The 6,852-nt window shown below is 39.2% G+C and overlaps 1 long non-coding RNA gene across 1 annotated transcript; it reads left to right on the top strand.

Moving 5' to 3' along the window:
* Positions 1 to 1,257: 1,257 nt before the first annotated feature.
* LOC113300148 lies at positions 1,258 to 6,385 on the top strand. Its single transcript, XR_003335473.1, has 2 exons — positions 1,258 to 2,274; positions 3,074 to 6,385. It is a non-coding gene; the product is annotated as an uncharacterized LOC113300148 (long non-coding RNA).
* The last annotated feature ends 467 nt before the right edge of the window (positions 6,386 to 6,852 follow it).

The following is a 6,852-nucleotide window of genomic DNA, read 5'->3' as shown; positions in this document are numbered from 1 at the left end:
ACTTTTCATGTCATGTATGATTAGTGCTTAGAAATTCTATTTTAAGGTGAGAACAAACAATTGTTTTGATAATTCTTTTCAACGATTCTTTAACGAAATATCTTCCATGTATGAGTAGCTAGGTTTGCGATTCTACATGAGTAAAATTGAGACCCTTTGTGATTGAATGCAAGTAACTCACCTACAACGGATTCCCGGATCCTTAACACTTTCACATCCTTGGTTGCGTTTTTATTATTATTTTGCTTTCACTGTTCCCTAAACTTCTAAAATATTGAATTTGATTAGTTAATTTTTGGTATTAGTTAGTAGTAGTATTTCAAACTCCTCGTGGGAACGACCTGTACTTGCCATTGTTCTACTAGTTAGACACTGTGCACTTGCAGTATTATTATTGTAGGTTTTCCGACCTACCAAATTTTTGGGCCGCTGCCGGGGAGTGGTTGCATAATACTCTCTGATTGATATCAATTTTTGTATATAACTTATTTTTATTTTGTTGTACATAATTTGTTTTTGTTCTTCTTTTAGATTTCTTTTGGTTCTTTTTACGCATTTTATTTGATTTTTTTAGGTACCTTAGCCTGAAGTGCTGGGGGCGAAAAGAAAGTATGCACTCGCAAGGCTTTAGCAAGAGTCTCTCGGAAGATCCATTAGAGGTTTGCTTAGATCATTTTGGGTATGATTTTGATGATGATAGTGTTATTTGTGAAGTCAATGCCTTATTAGACTCAGCACCGCTGTTAGACACTAATAAATGGAAACCCAAACTAGAACCTCTAATTCTGCCCGAGTCTCGACTAGTTCCATCAATCGATAAAGCTCCAACCTTGACTCATCTTGATAATATTTATAATGAAACCGTTGTAAATGATAGTGGGTCTATGAGTCATTATATAATTGCTCCATTGAGATGATAAGCACGTATGTGCGACATTTTTATACCCACATTTATACTAGCTAGGTCTCGATATTTGGCTAATAATATTGTTTGTAAGTCATTTGCAGGAATTACAAGTGAAATCTGTTCACCGGGAAAACTAATGGCTTAGAAGATAAATTAGCATTTGCAACTCATGATGCCAAAGGAGTGGGAGCTTAATGAGAGTTTTTGGGCTGGCAAACCAATAACTCATTTGCCGCGGCCGGACCACCTTGCCATCTTGTTCGTTTAAGCGCGTGAACTGCACATGTGAAAATAGTGGAGGGCGTGTTATCTTCTATTACCACATTTCTTTTTGGCAAGCATCAGACAGCATATGCTCTTCTCTATCAGAAGAGTTTTCATTTTTCTCAAAGCTACGACCAGATCTGGAAGCAGTAGTGACACGACGGATGGATTTATTTGAGTTCTTGAGATGAGAACGAAGACGATTTGATGATAACATATTTGGTAAATTGAATCTGCCTGCTGGTATTCACGATGGAATTGCTTGAGATAGTGGTCAAATTGGGGGAAGAGATTAACAGCAGCAGGAGACGAAATTGGTTTGAGTTCGATTACAAAGAAAGGGTCAGCAATATCATCGAATTTGAGAAGGCTTGATACAGATCTGAATTCATTCTGCAACAGTGAAGTTAGGTTATTATGGTGGCTGTCGGGTGGATTTGCAGATGTAATTTGAGAAGGAGAATTCAGTTCCATGGAGATACAGATTGAAAGAACAAGGATGAACTGATGTTCGAATTCAGTTAGCAGTGGTGTTGGATCAATGGATTAATGGAGAAACGAAACTGAGAAGATGCAGTCTGTTGAATAGGACTGAGAATGTTCAATCCGGCAGTGATGGCATTTTCTATTACCAAACAGTTGGTGTTTTGAACCGTGAAGACAGTGTTGATGTTTACTTCGGCAGTGGATTGTGGGGATGTAAGGCGAGGAAAGTGCTTAGTGATACTATGGTCATATTTGGGAAAGATTGATTATGGATTCAGTGTGGTAGTGATATGAGTTCTCAAGATAGTTTGGGTGATTGGTTAGGCTAATTACATTCTGTAGTGTCTATATTACTCGCTATGGGTTCTGTTTGTTGGATTTGGGAAGTAGTGGCGAGACTTGGTGAAGCCTGAGTTTGGTCAGAATCAGAATTGGTGCGTGGACAGTTGAAGATAAAACTATTCCCCCAATCCAGGAAGGGTTTGAATCAGTGTAGATGAGTGTGCTGTGTACCCAATGGAGAGATGAATAAGGCAGGAAAACATGGTTGAATCCGGAAGTCAGAGAACAAGTCTCAGCAGTTGTGTATAAAGGAGGACAACAACCAACCAAGAAGGGTACGACTGAATACTGCAATCTGAGTTTTCTTTTGCTTTCTATTTTTAGTTCAGTTCTTTTTAGTTCTCTTGGGTGTTAGAGTTTTTGATTCAATACTTTTAATGGCTATCTACACAACAATGAGAAGCTAAACCCCTCTCTGCCAAGACAAGAGGGGAAGCTTAATGGGTTCAATGTTCTTAAGTTATCATCAATAAATCATTTTAATGCTTAATCCATTTCATCTTTGTTTGATTGCTGTTTTGTGTTGAGTGTGTCTATAAACTTCTTAGATTTATTGTGATTTCCGGATACATTGAATGCTATGAAATCCCTGTGACACTTCTCAATTGGGCTTTGTATTTAGAACATAATATCAATCTTCTGTAATGGTATTTTTAGTTGCACTGAGAGTTATATTTGTCGTATCTTCCGGGTAGAGTAGATTACTATCTGTCTCTATTCGAGTTATCTTTTGATGATATAAGACTTGAAGGCCATTAGGTGGAACCTTGTGTCTTGGTAGATTTACATCAACTGTTACTTTATACAATCATCTTCTGTTTTGTTCTCAATCACAACTCAACTACAAATCAATTTTACATTATTTTTTAGCTTAATAATTCTCTTGAACACCAACAATCTCTGTGGTTCGAACACGACTATACCACACTTATTTATCTTTGATACTCTGAAAAGAGTGATCAAATTTTGGCGCTGCGGGCCGGGGATTGTTTAGTGTTCCTTAGAATTAAGTGTTGCATCGGTTTATTTTTAGTTTTGTTTTAGAGTTTGCTGATTTCTGTTGCTTCGTAACAGGGAGTAAGATAGCTCTAAAGACTTGGCGGCATTGGGAGCTGGTACGGGTGCAGGGAATCAGTGTCATTGCGCCAGTTGTGATTAGGCTGAAATCTAGCCGCAATCACAGCCATTTGGGTAACATTGTATCCGTTTCTTGTTTCCTTTGTGTATGCAATATTCTACGTCTGATCAATTCAATCGATTAGTTAGATTTCACCGTGTTGCTAATAGGGTATTAGAGAATCACCCTAGTCATCCAATGACAGATGAAGCTGCGAGATTAGCGGCTGAGGCTGAAGCTGCTAGAATAGCTGCTAAAGCCGCAGCCAATGCTGATGAACCTAGAAACCTTTGAGATTATTTGCAGCCGGAAAGGACTTCTACACCTTCTTGTATAGTTCTTCCGGCTAATGCTGGCAATGTGTCGATTAAGTATGGGCAGATACAAGCACTTCCTAAGTTTCATGGATTGGACTCCGAGAGTCCATACATACATTTGAAAGAATTTGATGAAGTCTGTACTACTATGCCTTTTGTTGCTACGACTCAAGATGTTGTAAAACTGAAATTGTTTCCATTTTCTCTCAAGGAGAAAGCTAAGACTTGGCTGCATTCTTTGCGACCAAATATCATTAGGACATGGAATGAAATGACTAGAGAGTTTCTGAAAAAGTTTTTTCCTATTCATAAAACCACCACTCTTCGCAAAAATATTATGAATTTTTCTCAAAATGAACATGAGTCTTTTTTCGAGTGTTGGGAAAGGTTTAAAGACTTACTTTCTAGCTGCCCTCATCATGGTTATGAAATTTGGAGAGTTATTAACTTCTTTTATGAGGGTCTGAATTCTGGTATGCGTCAGTTTGTTGAAATGATGTGTAATGGGCAATATCTGAATAAGTCACCTGATGATGCTTGGAGTTATTTCGATTCACTAGCTGAAAATGCCCAAAATTGGGATACTTTAGGCACATTGGATAGGAATAAGTCCAAACCCTTAGCTAGCTCTAGGCCTGGAATGTATGTGCTGAGTGAGGAAGATGATTTGAATGCTAAAATTGCTAGCTTGCAAAGGAAAGTGTTCCAGACTTTCGCAAATACCACAAGCTGTGTAGCGGGTCTTTTGTAGGATATTTTCTATGACCAGCTGTGTAGCGGGTCTTGTGTATGGTATTTCAAATTTTCATTTTATGACCAGCTATGTAGCGGGTCTAACTCTCTCTTATGATATGACCAGCTGTGTAGCGGGTCAATTCTTTGTTTTGCTTGAGGACTAACAAAATATAAGTGTGGGGGTGTTGATAAGCACGTAATTTCTATATTTTATACCCATATTTATATTAACTAGAACTCGATATTTTAACTAATAATACCATTTTAGTGCTTTTGTAGAAAGTACACGCAAATCCAATTTCCGAAAGAATAAGTAGTTAAATGAACAACTAAATGGCGTGTGTGGACAAAATTCACCGAATATGGGTGGCCTGGTATTTTATATATCAGCACCAAAAGGAGACAGAGGTTATGAACCAGAATGGGGGCTTGTGTATCGACTACTTCACCTAGTCGCATCACTCATTCATTCAGCATAGGAATTTCTTTGATTACCAAGCACGTGAGCCCACCAGGAGTTATGGACACGACGTGGCATCTCAAGGCTGAAGAAAGCACGTGAGGCCACCAGCATTATCTCGTTTCTTAATAAAACAGAAGAAAGCATTCCGTGCTCTTATCGAAACACATTTTAAGCAGCTGAAGTTCTTAGCAGATAAATGAAATTGGAATCTTGAGGTTGATACAGTGGAGTTTCCATACAGTCGATGATGTTCACAGCAACAACAATGGTATTTGGGGCTTGCCGTGGTCGAAAAGCAGGTTGAATCTCTTATTGGGTTAATGGTTGTTTTGGGAAATGGTGAACTGGTAGCTGGTGGTAATTGTCAGAACTGGTTTGCAGTCAGTGGTGGTTGTTGAACTGATGGTGCAGACACGATGCAGATGGAGTTCAGTTCACAGGACTGTACTTGAAAGAGACGTGCATCTGAGATGATTGGTTAAGCTGATTATAATTAGAGGCAGTTGAGGAGTATATGCTTATCGTGTTGGCATGAATGGAGATGGAGTCGACCGGGTGCTGTTGCCATGGTCATGGCTGTGAATCGAGTTCGAATACAGATTTCCAGATGGCTTGCGAGAAGTGTTACTGCAGTTTGCTGTGGCTTGGACTTGGCAAGGAGCTGGTGATGCTCGAGGGCTTTTGAACTCGACTGCCAGTGGTAGCATCGATTGGTAGAGATGGATTATTCACTGGCTGAAGTGGGGTTTGTTCGCTGATGCAACAAACAAAGAAGCTGTTGTTGCATTAAGGGTTGATGGAGAGTTGGCGAAGATGAGTTTATTCCCAACTGGAACTGTGTCATACTTGGCCTGAACTGTATGTCGGAAGATAATTGAAGACCAGATTTTGTTGCCGTTTAAACAAGTGGTCTTTGATTAGATGGTTGGTTGGTGGATTGTCTAAAGACTGAACAGTGAGAAGATGAAGTGAAGTTGCTGCTGTTTTACGTAAATGGAAAAGAAGTTGAACTCGGAGATGGACTGGAGAAGAAACTTAGCAAGAAGTTCAGGGAACGAAGGTTGGTGCTGACTTCGAAAGAAAAGAGAACTGTTGCGAAGAAGTTGATTGCAGGATCGAGGTGCAGTTTTGGGTTGCGTAAGAAAATGACGGCTGCCATGAACAACCCATGGTGATGAAGATCGATGGGAGTTGTTTGTTGTGTAATCGATGGAGTCGGTGTGTCAGCTGGAGTTCTGATGGACTCTACGTTTGCAGAAAGGAAGATGGGTATTGAACGAGATACTTGTGCGGAGATTTGGTTCAACAACATCATGAGAATAAGGTTTGTATGATAGCTGATGAAAAGTAAGGCAGTAGTGTTTGTTACTAGTTGTTCCATGGACTGAGGTCGAGAAGTTACGTGGCCAGAGAACTGAAGAAAACCGTATCCGGCCAGTTTTGGAAAGTGTTTGGACGTGGACTTAATTTGGAATACGGGGGTGATGGAAGGGATGACGTGGCGCGCTCTCAGTCGTTGGTATTATATTTGTGACGCAAGGAACCAAAGAAATAAAAAGAGAAGTCAAATCTGAAAGAGGGGGAGGGAAGAGAAGTCAAATCTGAAAGAGGGGGAGGGGAGGTTGCGGCCGCAGAGCCATGTCGAGCTAATCATGTTATGGTGAAAGGATGAACTTGTAGATTGAATTATATGTATTTTTGAATAAGGGTTTTCCACTATTGAACTTAATGCTAATGTTTTGTCTCTCTATCAATGTTTTATCTTCTAGCTGTATTTTTCATGTCATATGCCATGTACAGTCCATAGTTAGATTAGTAGAAGAACATTTTGAACCTTAGCGATAATTGATTTATGAATATTCCCTGACTCTTCATGCCATGTATGATTAGTGCTTAGAAATTCTATTTTAAGGTGAGAACAAACAATTGTTTTGATAATTCTTTTCAACGATTCTTTAACGAAATATCTTCCATGTATGAGTAGCTAGGTTTGCGATTCTACATGAGTAAAATTGAGACCCTTTATGATTGAATGCAAGTAACTCGCCTACAACGGATTCCCGGATCCTTAACACTTTCACATCCTTGGTTGCGTTTTTATTATTATTTTGCTTTCACTATCCCATAAACTTCTAAAATATTGAATTTGATTAGTTAATTTTTGGTATTAGTTAGTAGTAGTATTTCACACTCCTCGTGAGAACGACCTGTACTTGCCATT

This window comes from Papaver somniferum, chromosome 7 (assembly GCF_003573695.1).
Source record: "Papaver somniferum cultivar HN1 chromosome 7, ASM357369v1, whole genome shotgun sequence".
In the NCBI taxonomy this organism is placed as follows: domain Eukaryota; kingdom Viridiplantae; phylum Streptophyta; class Magnoliopsida; order Ranunculales; family Papaveraceae; genus Papaver; species Papaver somniferum.
This window is presented reverse-complemented; position numbering and strand designations above follow the sequence as displayed.